This window comes from Pinus tabuliformis, chromosome 3_2 (genome assembly GCF_031772625.1).
Source record: "Pinus tabuliformis cultivar Carrire ecotype Pingquan chromosome 3_2, CPIR1, whole genome shotgun sequence".
NCBI lineage: Eukaryota > Viridiplantae > Streptophyta > Pinopsida > Pinales > Pinaceae > Pinus > Pinus tabuliformis.
The window spans coordinates 802,374,416-802,391,664 of record NC_142302.1 but is presented as its reverse complement, the minus strand read 5'-3'; positions in this window follow the sequence as shown (position 1 = coordinate 802,391,664).

Here is a 17,249-nt window from a genome sequence, read left to right as displayed (position 1 = left end):
TCTTTCTTCTTGGTTTATATTTTATGGGTGTCAATTTGCTCACTGAGACTCCCTAAAATATCTATTTTAAAGTTATCATGCAAACTACCTATTTCTACCCTACTTACTGTCCTACTTGCAGAGTAATTTACTCTTTGATAAAAGAGGATCCCTTGAACTTTTCCCTGTTCTTTCTTTACCTCTTGAAATATGTACACATAGATCACAAATATCTGCAAATGGTAACTGAGAAATATCTCCTTTTCCCATTAGATTGAGAATATCAATCCACTCATATTTAATGGATTTAAGTAAGAGAGCTTTCAAAGTTTCCTCATTCAAATTATTCATTTTCACCCTTTTGATATTATAAACAAATCTTTCAACAAACTCTTCAATCTTTTCATTGTCTTTTTGTACCATTTTTAAGACTGCATATTTAATGTTATGAGGCATACAATAATCCTTTTATTTCTCCAAGAATTCATATTTCATTTGTGGCCATGTCCTTATAGAATTCATTCTTAAACTCATAAACCCTTTTAATGTTGAATCCTTTAAGGTGGAAGGGAACAATTTTAGTTTTTGAGAATCATGCAGATAATCATATGATCTACATTATACTTCAAATTCAAAGAGAAATGTATCTAGGTCTTCACTTCTTATTCCATGAAAATTGGGGAGGATAGAAGGCGAGATATTTTTCATTGTTAATGTTGTATTCTCATCAAGGATAGGGAATCCAAAAGGTTCTGTATTTCCTCTTCCTCTACCTCTACCACCTCCTCTTCCACCTCCTCTATTTCCTCCTCCTCCTCATCCAATCCTATGTTGTTCACCATTGACGTTGTGTACTTCGCCTTCTCCCTCTTCAGCCATGACAGATTCCTTAGAATGAATATCCAGTTCTACAATAGGATTATCTAGCTTTTCTTCTAGTTCTTTTGGTTCTTCTATCAATGGTTGGAAGTAGGTTTCTTCTTCCTCTTCTTCAGTAGGAACTTCCAACTCTTGAGCTAGAATTTGTTCTCCAGTTGAAGATAGGGAAATTATTCCTTTTGTTGGGGATGTAGCATCTACTTCAATTACGGCTTATGTTGAAGAAGTTGGTGAACCTTTAGGTTAGATTTCAGATCTCAAGACTTCTAGAAGTCTATATTGGCCTTCTATGGATGGAATTCGAGCTTGTGTGGGTGGTGTGGCACCACGAGGTCGTGGTGGAGTGAGTAATGATGTAGGAATTAAAATTCTTCCTCGACCTATAAACCTACCTCTAGAGGCTCTTTCCCTTTGCATATCTTTTTTTTATTTGATTTTATTTTTAAGGCTTCTATTTACACTTCCCCCAAAATGACGACAAAATGTTTGGTCAATTTAATGTTCTTAAATTGCAAGTATAAATTATCGACTGAAGTTGGTAAACTTATGAAGTGCAGGTGCACTATATATGCTAGAAGTCTTTCCTTTAGTTTGTAAGATGATGATTATGTTTGTTTTGGGATTTGTTTTGTTATCTAGATTCCTATTAGATTAAAGTTATATTTCTACAAATTAATACGTGGAAGTTAAGCTAATGTTATATTAATCTACCAGGTCATATATATATTGAGTATCATCCTAAAATATCTTATGTTAATCATCCTAAAATTACGAACCTATCTAAACAACTTGCTGCTATAAAAGAGAGTATTGAAATTGAAATTATTCTAACAATCCTTCAAAAGCTTGTCTACAAAATATATACAAATTCTGATTCTAAAGAGCATGAAAGTAATCTTGTAACTACTGGATACAATGTAGATACAAGTTCTAATTCTAAAAGCATAAACATATTAACTGTAATTAAGCGAAAAATGTTTGAATAACTAAACCATTAAAAGAATGTGAAGAAATGTAAATGAAAACGAAATAACTGACTTATAACGAAGAAAAAAACAAAGTAATGAAACCAAACTAGAATGCATGATAATGTGATAACAGAAAGCGATTAAATGAAAACAACAGAAAGAGATGAAATGAAATAAACTAAAACATTGAATGCCTGCAGGGGCCCTTCGCATCCAATAGGTGTAAACTACGCTCACATACACATCGAATCACAGAAAGGTAACTTTAATTCAATATGAGAGCAAATTTTTGTTTCACAATTCTTTAGAAAGTAACTATTACTTTCCTCCTATCCTTTACAGAGGATACATACTTATATATATAAAATGTGTGCTCAACAGTTTGAGACTTCTGCACCTACAGGTATGTTAATCAATCATTATTCAAATTTGAAACTAAACATAAAAAGTGTTACCTCATCGATTCGCTATTTGGAAAGCAAATCAAAGAAACATGATGCGTTCAGACTTTTGCTGCTATGTGTTTGACCTGTCCCTTTAACCACTCCACTGTGTAATTCCTTTAGTGAATTGGCTCGAGCAAATAGGAGGAGGTCCATGAGGGGATCGATCCTCAACTACCCATGTGCTTCTTTTCTTCATTGGCACACCAAAACCCCGCAAACCATGGATGTAGCCGCACATTTGTAAAATAGCTGCAGAATCATGTTAATTCGATAGCTAATGCAATCTTTAACATAACAATAAGGCACATTAACGAACATGAAAAATAAGACGTATAAGAGTTTTTACCTTATCAAAATCTATGATTTACTGCTTTTATTGAGTTGATAATGATGATGAGAAAGAGGAAAATGGAGGAAAAAGGATGTCAAAACAAAATAATTATGGAACTCTACAATGGGTAATGGATCTAAGGTTGGCTCTTACCTTTGCTATTTACCCTCTTCTACATGAATAAGAAATATTTTATGGCCTTTTCATGCATTCTTTTTCATTTTCACAGCTGAATTTTTCCATATTGATATGGGCTTTGGCACGCCTTGAATGGTTTGTGTTTGTCCTTGCAGATTCACACAAATCGCTGTTTTTGCAAAGAAATTTATTATGGCTCCTTGTTTCTCAAGAAAATCCATACCTATCAGTATGTCATAAGACCTTGAGGGAAGAACACTTAGATTTGTTATTGTCAAATAACCATTTAGGTCTAGCAGACATTGTCATACTTGGTTGGTTATTATTCTCTTGGTGCCAGTTGATAGATGTACCAACCATACAGTTTTATATTTCTCAGTTTTAAATTCACTTTTTTCCACCATCCGAGGTCTAATATAACCTAAACTAACCCCAGGATCAATTAAAAAAGAAACATGTCAGTTGAAGAGAGTACTTTCGATCTCAATCATGGTTGATTGATGGTGTGCTTGACTGTAATATTCCTAATGGAAATTTTACAATGATAACAAAGTCATGCAAAGATAATAACACATAATTTTCAAAAATGCATACACATAAACTAGAAATATCTCCAAATCCACAAACTGGCTAAGATTTTATTGATAATAATGTTGTGGTACAAATGAGTTGAAGAAAATGCACCTGGGTTTGCAAAATGGAAGCTACAAGCACCAGGGGATGAATACAAGAAATTCCAACAACTACAATAGCAAGCTCCTCTAGAAAATTGTGTTTCTACTCCAAAATTACACTGCTCCTTGACTTCGCCCCCTGATTTTCCCACTCTAGATTGCCCAGAAAATTCTATAAAATTAGGAGAGTTCTCCTTGCCCAAAACCCAAAAAATCCTAGAAAGGGTTTCCCTTAGTTCCAACTTTCAAAATTTGACCCTTCACAACTTGGCCCTCCACCAAATTCAAATTCTGTTAATGTGGCTACTCCTGTCAATCTCTTCTCTTTAAACTCTAGCAATCCTCCTCAAATTTCCCTCCCAATGATTTCCCAACACATCAACTCCAAAATTCCTTAGATGATGCTGCCCCAAAAGAGTCTCACTCCAATGACTGTGTAGTCATGGAGGAGATGATGCAGTCTAGTGTATGATAAAGTGAGAGATGTATGTAGTTTGTTCCTCTTAGATGTAGCTTCCCTTCACACTCATGAAAATGATCGAAGAACACTCATGTAGCTTCTTCGGTCAATTCCCCAACAACCTAGCTCCACAAGCAACCAGTGAATCCTCCCTCTATGTAGTGGTGGCTCCCAGACTCCTTGCTCTACTCTAGAAATGCGTGGGACCTGTAGTTGATGCCTCTTCTAGTCTCAATGGTGAAGGAAATCCTTCCTAGGGTGGTACTTGAAGTCCATCGAAGAAAGGTTGAGATTCTCTCCTTGGGAAGCTCTTGTGCTAAACAACACAATATTGGCTCAACTGAACAACTAAGGCAAATTCAATTTTCAAGTAGAAAAAGACCCATATTGCTCCCTCATTCCTTCCTTTTATAATTGTTGGCCATGCATTTATTGTGGGTCCCTCCACCAATTCTATTTTCCTCAAGGAATTCAAATTCTTTCTTCCCCAAGTTACCTATTAACTAAACACCTATTAGTTAAAGGGAACCTGCTTATGTTCTGTAATTCTGTCAATGTTCTTTTTCTTTTTCTTTTTTAGAAGAAACCTACTACTATTTTTTTAACTCCTATGATGGTTCCTAGGCCTAGTGGTGTTTCTGGGCTCTGATACCATATGTAACATACCTCAATCACTTAAACAAAACCAAAAATTCAAGGTACCTCTTTCTTTCCTGAATTATGTATTTAATCGATATAGGTAAATTTAACACCAGAATGCTTTACCACAAATTACCTAAGCTTTGTCTCTTGTCAATTAAAATGTGTCACATGAGCATAAGAGTTGTAATTCAGAGCCTATGGGTTACCGACATCGTGGGCGATGTATTTCCTTACCCGTTCAGGTAATTAACCATGCTATTAGTCTATGGTTGAGGGAAATATCCCCATCCTCCTTAATTAGAACCATACATCATAAAGGTTAGGGAAAGTGATACTTACCTTAGGTATGGTTATTATGGAGCGCACTACATGCAAACTATACCCTATGTTACTAACCTAACTCTTCTCCCTAGGTTCTAACTAAGAAATGAGATGTATTGCAACCATGGTACCACACCATAGCACCAAATATTAATGTGACCCCATACGATCTACTCCATTTTTCCTTGGGATTCTAGCTACCCTCTCATACATTTCCATGTTGGCCATTGTCACATGTAGATCATGTGACCATAGTGGAAGCATTCGTATTGATGGTGATCTATGGACGGTGGAGATGAAAGGTTAGACACCAATGGCTCAGATCAACTCTTCTAACCCGAAATCATTGGTAATTGTATCCTCTAGATCATTTCGCTCATTTTCGTTGTTGGCTCTTCCTCCTGGTAGATATGGTATGTCTCCTTCAGCTCCTCTTCAACACTTAGCCCTTGACGTTAGCATAGATGCCATGTTATTCTATGGCCACAACACTTATCCAGGTATATGTATTCACTGTGATGATTTTAGTGTTGGATGGTTTTTTTTTTGTGAACCTCTTATAATTTTTGATACTTGTCGCTTGCGTAGGATCTTCTCAAAACACCAACAGTTTTTTTCCTTCATCTCGAAGAGAAAAATACAACTCCAAAACTGAGCTCCATCATGATGTTTCTAAGGTGGAGTGATTTAATTTCAGCTTCAATTTCCTTTCAATCCACTCTTTTATTTTTTTTCCTTTCACGGGTTTAGTTTCTTTAAGTGTTAATTCATTGGCATCTCCTACAGGGAACATAGGAACCACCAAGGTTGACGATGCGAGTTCTTGGTTTCCAGGTTACCCACTTTCTTTTCGACTGTGTTTCTCTACTTTACCCAGCATGTCATTCATGAGTTTGACTGCTAGGAAAAAAAGATATTTTATTTTTGGTTCACTGCCTGGTTTATAATGACTTAGCGTTAATATTTATTGAGAGGTTCCATTCCTAATTTCCTCCATAGATAATTTTCTTTACCCATTACTAATTCTGGGAATAGGGAGAGTACTTGTGAATTCGTTCTACTGGCTCAACCCCTACACCCTCACTTATTTATTTATGGGAGAACTATGCCCCAGGAATGATAAAGTCTTTTTAGTGAATTTGTTTTGGTTTCTCCACAGCTAAATTTCTCCTTTCACACCTATTTGGTGTCTCTCTTTTTGTAAAGTTTTCCCCTGATAAGTTATTATTATTCACTCAGCAATTGTTTCTTTTATTCACAAAATTAAGTCATGCTTCAAGTAGCAGTTCACCACTCTCCAACATAGCTATTAAATTTGAACTAAAAGGGTGACCATCCTATTGCATGTGAAAATAGGGTTAATCTCCCTTCTCTGGTCATTTACCATAGCATGCTTAGAGCGTCTTCCCCCTTATTGCATACAATGAATTCATAGGTTTCTATGTGTGTATTTTTTGTTTTCAAAGCTTCCTGCAGTTAAGGTAACTTTTGTTGTAATGGATTCTATTGTCGTGTCATAAGTTTTCTTGATTCTGGTTAAATTCTAGAGGTCTTTTTCCCTACTCAACCCTCATTCATTCACATCTATTTTTACATGGTTGCACAGGTGAATTCTCTGGTTCGAGCTCATTTAACTTCTAGTTTCTCTGCTAAGAGAAACGCTTCTAGTGTCTTCCTCTTTGATGAATTCCCAGTTCTGGGTTCAGTTCTTTTATCAGGCATGGGGTGTCATTCTATTTTCTTCTTAGATTTCTACTCAGACTACTTTGAGCATGATTAGATGATCTATCTAGTGTCTAGTTTACTTTTTTTTCCCTAAAGATGTTGGGGTTAGATTGATTCATTAGTGAATGGGTACAACTATGACAATTCTAGTGTATCATTATGTACGGGATAATTATTTTGGCTAACGGTCGTTGGTTTGTTTCCTTCTCTTTGATTCAATGAAAGATGTGTAAATGTATATAAACACTCTGTCAGTTCGAGGGGTATTTACATTTTGACATGACTGTCTGAGATTGTTTATATCCATGGCACCTTGATTTTATGGTAATAGAACATGGAATACACAATTTGAATTATGAATGCTACTTCAAATTTTGTGTTCCTCATTATATGTTCAGTTTCGATTTTTGTTACTTAATACACATGTTGTCTCAAAGCATTCATGCCAAGCTTAAAATTTATGTATATTTTCTCAAGTTCAACAAGCTCTCTTACTAAGACAATGTCTATGATATAATAGCTCCCTTATTTCTACCAAATTGAAATGAATTCTTTGTACTTCTGAATCAACTACTGCATGTTTTTATTTAAGAGTTCCATCTATGCGATGTAAGCTCCAGTTCTAGTTTTGTCTCTTTCTTAAGGAATTTGTAAAACATACATTTATTGATCTCAATGTAGTGATAGCGTACGTATGAATTTTCTAAATATTCTCATGTTCGTTTTAATTCCAAAATTACGATGCTTCATTTATTCCTAGTTTCACCCTCCAGATTCCACCTTGAAATCTCTCAGTAATGACAGACTGCTTTATATATATATATATATATATATATATATATATGTATGTATGTATGTATGTATGTATGTATGTATGTATGTATGTATGTATGTATGTATGTATGTATGTATGTATGTATGTATGTATGTATGTATATATATATATATATATATATATATATATATATACTTCATTAAATACATTAGCTCGATTTTATCTTTGTAAAGGTTATTCGACATTTAGCGTAGACACTCAGGTGTATTTTCCACCTTCAATACTTGGCATACACTCATATATTCTACTATATAAATCAGAATTTCTCCATGACATTAGATTATAGTTGAGGTTATGTATCCTACAGACTTTCTATAACCCCTAAATGTTATGCTACTCATATAAATTTCCATGCCTAATACAACAGAAGCATGTTCCCTTTATCTATCAGTCCATACTCAAGTGACTTACATAAGTGATTAGATCGATTCTATCACATCTGGAATCATGTTATCTTTTTTCTTTTTAATCATAAAAAATGAGTTATTCTCCACTCACAACAAAATTTCTAACTTGTAACTTTCAACTAACAATTTAGACTATCCTCAATTAATCTTGAATATTCTATGGTGCACATTCACAGATCCACAAACTATTCTATGATACAAATATGCCAGTAAAAGAACACAAAATTCATTAACATTTATAGATCTAACCAGTAAATTGAAGTCGTGTTCACTACAAAATATGCATTAGAGTAAGACACTGACCACCCAACCTCGAAATTCCCTCTAGTTCCGCCCAAGCCAAGATTGTTTTTTTCCAGAGAATCAACAACCCCATTGATTCCTTCCATGGGTAGTTTATACCCTTCTTCATGATATTGTTTCCTTTTCAGTGGTATCCCTCTTTTGTGGGCTTTATTGCTCACTTGCCTAGGCTTTTGTCTTAAAAGCCCGAATTTTTCTCCTGTGATGCTTTAAGTGCAACCAACTTAGTATCTTTCTTCCACTAAGCACTTTTAAGGGACTTTCCAGTCCCATCCCTTAGTATTATCTAGAATCTTTCTAGAATCATTATCATGGAGAATTTATCTAATCTCATTTACCAAAGAGATTTTTGTTTTCTAGATTTGGTAACCAATCTCATTCTCGAGTGTCTTCTCCAAGTACTTAGGTTTCATTCGTTTTTTTATTAATAAATAAAATACTATTTACAAAAATTTATCCAAAGTATCTTCATGTCTTTTCTGTCATTCTTATTAACACATATAACTAAAAAAACATTACATAATAGAGGGATATTACAATAGGGACCTAATTAAATAAATTTGTGCAAAAAGTGCAACTATTACAAATTAGTTTAAGCAGTGTGATATAAAATATCATATTAAATTCCCTTTGAAAGAAAGCTTCACATTGTGAGAAGATATATTTTTGTTTTAACATGCTTCCATAGTATTACTAATCTAATCGTCATGTATAACTGGATGAAGAAGGGTTAGTAGACCGCTTCAAGGAAGCAAAGGAGGTACACTTAAATTATATCTTTAGATAAAGAGAAAACCTAATCGAAATATGGAAAGGGTCTAAAGCCTATAACAAAGAGAACAACGAATGAAAAGGGTGGAGTTACCTTTATCTTTTTGTCTAACTATAACTCGCACATCTTCTTTTTCGTTGCACCCATGTTTATGTCCACTTTTGCATCCATTCTTGCATATTATTTTGCATCTTCATTTGCTTCTATTTTTGCATCTATCATTACATCCAGTTTTGTTGTGACACAATTTGTGCCATGTTTTGTACTTACTATTGTACCCATATTTGCTTCCAATTTTTCATATATCTTTGCATCCTCTTTTGCATCAAATATTGTATCTATTTTTGCATCCACTTTTGTGTTGGGTTTTGTGTCTCATTTTGTATATTGTTTTGCATCTACTTCCATTGCACCATATTTTGCATCCAATTTTGTTTCTCCTATTGCACCCATGTTTGCATCCACTTTTACGTCCCTTATTGCATATTGTCTTGCATCTAAGTTTGCATCTTTTTTTTTGTGTTTGTTATTACATCCACTTTGGTTGTGCCACAATTTGCACCTATCGTTGCCACCCACATTTTTTTCCAATTTTGCATTCACATTTGCATCCTCTTTTGTGTCCAAGTTTGCATCAAATATTGTTTATGTTTTTTGCTTCCCATTTTGCATCTACTTTTACATCCACTTCTGATGCGTTCAATTTGCAACTAATTTTGTTTCCACTATTGCGCCCATGTTTGGTCCATGTTTACATCCCTTTTAGCATCCAATCTTGTCTCCTTTTTTGTGTTTGTTTTTGTATCCACATTTGTTTCACCACAATTCATGCTAAGTTTTGTGCCTACTATTGCACCCATGTTTTCTTCAACTTTTTCATCCATGTTTGCATCCTATTTTGTGTCCAAGTTTGCATCAACTATTGCATCTACCTTTTCATCCACTTTTCTGTCAATATTTATGTTTTCTTTTTCATCTACTTGTGTTCTGTCCACTCTTCATCCAATTTTACATCTATTGTTGCCCTCATTTTTTTGTTCACTTTTACATCCGTTTTCCAACACTCATCATATTTTTTGCATTGATGATATTTCTTATCACATTGAAAATTATGAACTAATAAAAATGTCAATAATTATGAGGATGATGATAATGAAGATGATGACAATGACGTGAATTGTGATTACTATGATGATGATAATGATGATGGGGGTTACAATGACAATGATGATGGCGATGCTAATGAATTTGGTCAATATTCCCAATTTTTAAATGTTGCCATGGTCATAATCATAATCATTATTTTTGGCGTCCTATTCCAAGTCATCATCATCTGATAATCATTATCATTATTTTCATCATGGTCATCATCAAAAACAATAATGGAATGAATGATGATTATGATGTTCATGACGAAGATGACAACAATGATGATAGAAATTTCATTAATTATGATGATGGGGATGATTAAAAATTATAATTACGATGATAATGGTAGTGATGATGATGATCATCAATCATCTCTCAAAAATAAAGTTGTTATTTCTCTTGCATATATCATGTGTCTTAAAAACCCTTTTCAAGCACTCGTAACATTTTTTGGGTTGATGATATTTCTTACAAAACTTATAATTATGAACAATTGATGACAATGTACATAATCATGATGATGATGACATCATGAATGGTGATTATTATGATAATACAATGATGACAATAATGATGGCGATGATGATGGTGACGATGACGATAATGAAGATGACGACACTCCCTCTAAACTAGGGAGGTATTGATAATGAGACAAAAAAGTACTCTCAAGTTGAAATATTCATATAAGAAGGGAATTGGATTGATAAGCATCAATGATGATTTACATTATCATATCCAACATTGTTAAAATAGCAGGGCCTTGACTAACAAGTTCTATCTCTCCATTAGATCAGAGCACAATGTTGGGAGGCATAAATTTGGACACCACTGCCTCTCTAGGCACTTACCCCACTAGGATGTTCACCAAGTATGTACTCACATGATCATTTCCTAATTCACTATCATAATATTAGACACCAGGAAATGTCTATCCTCATGATTATTCTTATATTGGATTAATGTACTTTGGCTTATGGTGGTTAGTCCTAATCAAAGTACAAATTCTCAAAGAATATCGGTCCCATATGTTGATCCAATACACCATTCTCCCTAATGGTGTCTTTACTAGGCTTGCAAGTGTTAGTCTTGGCCATAGTACATGATACATGGATAATATGGTGTCCACCCTCACTCCCTCTCAACCAGTGAGGAAACATCAAAAAGCATAAGATTTTCTCAAGAATACCCATCACTTTCATAGAGAATAACATCATTAATTTGTTTTCATCGTATGATGTCTTTATGATTAAGAATTCATATATTTGTGGCAAAATATTTCCCCTTTTGTCATTTGTGATGGAACAAAATAAAAAAGTGAAAGCCAAAATCATTAAAGATACACTATAATGATTTATCTAAGTCTAAAAGCTAAGATTGAAGTGAAAATTCATGTAAATTTTATATCTATGGGTTGTGCCAAATTTATGAAAACCTTATTCCCTAAGTCCTATATATAAGAAAAATCAAAAGAAATAAAACTAAGGCCCAATGAATGGTAACTCACGTATTCACTCCCTCTTTGGAAAGCATATGAATATATACACTCCTAGTCACACTTGATCACATGTTTGTGATAGTTAAATCATGAAGTCTTGTTCTCCCCTTGCATTTTCACTTCATCATTTAAGCACCTAATTGAGGATCTATGGAATTTTTGTTCCCTAAGGGTTTCATGTATACTTTTGTTTTACGTATGTCATACTATGGTCAATTTATGTGACAAAGTGAAATACATAAGTTTGTGGAGTTATTAGAATAGTGTATTAAGTTAGTCACCACACACACATGTATTACATCTTATTGATCCACATGTGTGGGTTGGATACTCGTTGCTTGAGAACTTTAATGGAGACTACTTTAGGGCTTTGATGGTATAGCTTACAAAATCTCTTGGCAAACATTGTGATTCATCCTTTCTTTTCCTCAAGACACCTGATAATATTGAAGTCACTCCCAATAATCCATGGAGATGGGGAGTATAAATTACTTGTGCTGGAAATAGTATTGAGAAGTAGAGGTTTTCCATTTGCGATATTAGATTCATGGGCATTGGATACATGGTAATAGTCCTCGGTGTCAATTAACTAAGGTTGTATTGTCATAATGTGAAAAGGGGTAAACATATTGGTAACCTTTATGTCATGATCATTCCGCCATTCCACCCAAGTATATCTAAGCATAAATCACTACTACTTGGCAATTCCTCCCCCATTTGTTAATTATATGAGGTAGAACTGTTGGGCATGGGATCCCTCACAGTAGGTTTTGGGGCTTAAAGCCCAAGTTTTGGTCAAATATGGTGTAGAACTCCGCGAAGTACGGGCGCGAAGAGCAAATTGTATAATCAAGTCGTAGGGTTTTCCGCCCTAAGAATTGTAAGTTAATGTAAAGATGTGTTGGCCTACCCATGGTTCACGGACCATGGGATTATATAAATAGAGCGAGGCTCTAAGTGTAAAGGAAGCTTAGTAGAGAAGAGATAGAATAGCGAAGGCATGGTTAGAGCATAGAGTGGAACCTAAAGTGTATTGCGTCGTAGTAGTAGGAAGAGGCTCTGCAGCTGAGTGCACAGAGGCCTAGTAAAGTCTGCAACTGAGTGTGCAAGGAGGAGTCGGGTCTATAATTGGAATTGAAAATTAATAAAGAGAAGTTTATTTTGTGCATCTATTCTTGAATCTGTATTTTGATGTTATACATTACTGTTACTCTATTTATTTACAGTACGCAATTGATGAATACTCTTATAAATGCTTATATGTGAGTTTAATCTAAGTAGTCAGCAAACAAAGATTAATTAAGAAATACTTGGGTAAATAACACAAGTCGCGTTGCGGCTAGAACTGCGCGAAGACAGTATCACAAGGTACGGGGTGCCCACAGGTGCGCATAGTGCAGTGAGTGCAAAGGTTGGACCGCATACCAATCACCACATATCAAACATCCCTAGGGTGTGGAAACATGGTTCTAGCACCCTCCCATACTACTTCAAGTGAGACCTCAGTCCATTCTCTATGGATTGTTGCCAAAAGGGCTAGTAGTATTGAGATTTGCTTGGCTAAATCACTTCTGAACCTGGGTCAGGCCCCACTAAGCCAAAAAATGGTTCTGTTGTCACGATCAGGATCTGCATAAGGGATATATGATGTCGTGCCACTGGAACCCAAAAAAGAAGGAAATTGAAGAGTGGTTGGACAAGAAGATTCACGAGTTTGTGACACAGGAAAACAGAAATCCACAAGTATCTAAGGAACAATGGTTGGATCACTACTTGTACACTGAAATCCAAAAGATTTTCTTTGCATCTTTTCCATCAGAGTTGTATGAGTGGATTGCGAAGTTAGTAGATAGCCAAGGAAGGTGTAGGATCGACCAACCGATAGTGTGGACTCTGGAGCTAGTGCGCAGACTAGAGGCCTCAAAGGATAAGATAGCGCAAGCTGTGGACCACTGGCCTGACCAAATAATAGGAGGATTTATTACTGAGTTCATGGTGGACACGACCGTCAGTTACAGTGAGGCAGAGCAGTGTTTTCTCAAGGGACCGTGAGGTAATTATATTAAATCTTTGAACACCTCGATTAAGATGTTGTTATGTGAAAAGCGGGTTATGCGAATAAATTAATGTTTGGGACTACGCGGAGTGGAAAAAGCTACAGAAGCATAAGTAACGAAGAATTAGAAAATAGTCCCTTAATTTCACCCTCGCAGGAGAGCGAGGACGAGCCCGTTAAGGTTTCTACGAGAAGTGCAGTCAGTTTGATAAGGTAGCAGATTCCACAATTACCACCTCCACCCACACCACCACCCACTCCACCTCCACCACCTCCACAATTCAACATGGTGAGCGCGATCAAACTACCAGTATTTAAAGGAGTAGGGAATGAGGAACTGGACCAATTCTGGTTCATGGTAAGAGTAGTATGGGAAGCACAGGGCATCATAGACGACAATATTAAGAAGGCTACATTGCTGAGCACGCTACAGGATCGCGCGTTAACATGGTATATCAAACATTCTAACGACCACCCAAATGCAGACCAAAGTCAGAAACACAATCAATCATCGGGTTTAAAGAGATCATGATGCTCCTGGGTGAGACTTCCTGGGATCTGGATTAACGGCTGAAGAGTACGATCCGCGAAGCCAATATGACATTGACAGATGCCCAGCATCACGCATGGTTTTTACATGAGACCCCAATACAAGACCCTGGGTTTGGAGTTCAACAAATCCATGCGCAACTACAAAATCTGTGTTTGGAAATGCAAATCTTGAAGCAGGATAGGGCACCGTAGCTAGAGGTGCGCGAGGAAGTATGGTGCATAAAATGCAAAGGCCGGGGCCATGACAAGGGTCACTGTCTAGTTTTCACGAACTAATTGCCAGGAGGGGGGCCAATGCCACTGCGACTGGAGGTGGTGGCAGGGTTGAGTGCGGCACCCGCTCTATGGTGCACAATTTGTTAGATAGGGGGGAAACATACGATGGACAATTGTCATTTGCTACAAAAATATACATAGACACCCGAGCAACTGTTTTGTACATTCTGCAGGTTGGTAGGCCACGATGAGCGCACTTGCCACGGTTAGGAGCTAATGATGGACCGAACCCCAACCTATAGGATGCAGAATGAAACGCGAGCCCTCAACCCAAATGCAGGGATGGCACGCGTTGGATTTCAAGGGCGAGGTCGAGGATGAGGTGGAATGGGACCAGGAAGGGGCCATAGATAGTTAATTTGTTACAATTGCGGAGGACTAGGGCACTATGTCCGTGATTGTACCAACCCGACGAGGATATCCTATAAGTATTGTGCTCAGTTTAATCATGAAGCAATAGATTGTCCTACGTTGATCACAAAGATGCGCGAAAAAGGGGTATTCCAGTCTTCCCTGACTCAGAATTTACAAATGATGAGGTCTGAGCTGCGTGAAGAGGACCCGAATGTAAAATGACGCTCAAAAGTGGCACGACCATGGGAGAATATAAGGGGAAGCAGGCATAGGAAAGTAGATGGGTTCACAAGGCTCCTACAAAGGAACCCGAATTTGACCTAGAATACGCAAAGGATACATTCATGGAAGCTAAGAAGAGCTTCGCAGAGGCCTCCACTTCAGGTAGTAAGGATCAACCAGAGCCAGGAATGGATCCTTCAATGCTCACTACCTTTTTATAGACATGCATGAAACTGTTGCGCGACAACAAGTCGATTAAAGGACTACAGGAACTGATCACTAGGTGCGCGGGGTCAGGAGAACCATGTGTAGTCAGGAAATTGGGGAAGCATGCATTGTGCACTAGAAGAAAAATGAGGTTGACTACATAGATTGGGGAATATGAAATGGATTAGTTAATCCTAAATCTGTGGTCGGACGCGAACGTATTATCGAAGAAAACATGGGAACGCATGGGCAGGCCCACGTTACAGTGGTCCCCTATTCAATTATGAATGGCGAACCAACAGAAGATTTTTCCCATGGGAAGGTTGCAAGGGGTGACAATTGATATTGAAGGCATGAGCGCGCAGGTGGATTTTGAAGTAATAGAGATTGTTAATTATAGAAATCCCTATCCCATGTTGTTAGGAATAGACTAGGCCACCAATATGAATGAATTCATCAACTTGAAGAAGCGAAAATTGAGCTTCGAGAAAAAGTCACTACGCGTAGTAGTCCCACTGGACCCAGCTAAAGGAGCGCGCTACACTAAACCAGTGCGCGATGATGATAACGATGATGATAGCGATGATGATGTTGATTGTATTTACAAGATAACTACGCAAGACCAGGATTGGGTGAATCCGATTGCAAATGGGAGGTTTTCGTGGGAGCGTGAAATCTCCTACACTTCGGATTCAGACGAAGAAGTAGAGCGTTGGTAGAATCGGTTGCACGAAGTGACAATGTTGAATTGCAACATGATGGTTAGATCATTGTGCTACGTGACAACAAAAGCAAAAATGCTGCCGACATATGATGGATTAATAGTGGTGGATGAATTCCTTAGCAAGTTCAAAAGTACAATACTGGAACAACAATAGTTCGATGCGTTGAAATGGGCATTGCGCGCTATACCCACATGATGGTGGAGTACACATCAAGGAAACTTTAAGGACTGGCACAGATGTAGAAGGATGATTCGCCTACGGTTTGGAAGCCCCCAGCTTCGAATGAGAGTCGGGCGGCAAGGACGGAGAAACTTGCATGCCCACCTATGTAGATGGGTACAGACATGTGTTGTGCAGCCCACTCAAGCACACCCCAAACTAAGGATCAAACATAAGAACAGCACGCAGCAATAGGAAAGGCGACGTGCACCACAAACGTTCCACGTAGAATCATTCAAGAAGGTATGCAGAGTCCTGAACAGGGTTCACCAGGTGAGACGAACTGATTGGGACCTACGCGTACCAGCGATTCGATGGGCCCATAGGGCCATGTGCAAAAACCTAAGCGCGAAGATGATTCCGAAGTTGAGGAGTAGGGTTGAGACCATAATTTTGGAGAAAATGAATCCTCACGCAATAGCTCCCATAGTTGGGACAGTATGCGAGGACCAGAACGAAGGAATTATACAGCTACGTGATGGCGAACATATGTGGATTCAGGAATCCATTCAGCGAGGGAACCTTAAGCTTCGTGAACTCGAAGAGGATCAAGTATGACTGAGGAAGAAAAGCATGTTAATGGATGTGGAGATCAAAAAATTGGAAAACGAAATTGCGCAAGCATGCTGCGTCGATAAAATAACAGGTCAAGATATGGGTAGCCATACTACTATGTTAGAAGATTGTCATCGAGCAATTGTGACTCCGCTACCATGGCTACGACCGCACCTTACCAGACAAAGTAACCAGGGGAGCACATCGCATAAGGAAGAACGTGCGGCACTGACTGTCGCTAGGATAATTAAGGAGTGCCAACGGACTAGGTTGGAAGGTGATTTGAAGCCTCGCACAGGTGGTGCGACTACCTGACTAGCCGTCGGAAGTACAGTCTCAGCGCTCCAAGTAGTTGAAAGAGAGCACGAGACTATAAAAGAGTCTGTGTGGGAGCTACACATTAAGGAGGATGTGCGCAAGATCAGTATGTCACAAGGGTTACCTACACATAGTGGGTTGCACTGTCACACGGGTAAGCTGGGAGGTGACCATTTTTCTTTTAGAAGTCCTTGTTTTCCTTTACTATTGAGGCCCCTCATGTTCCATGAGACTATTTTCA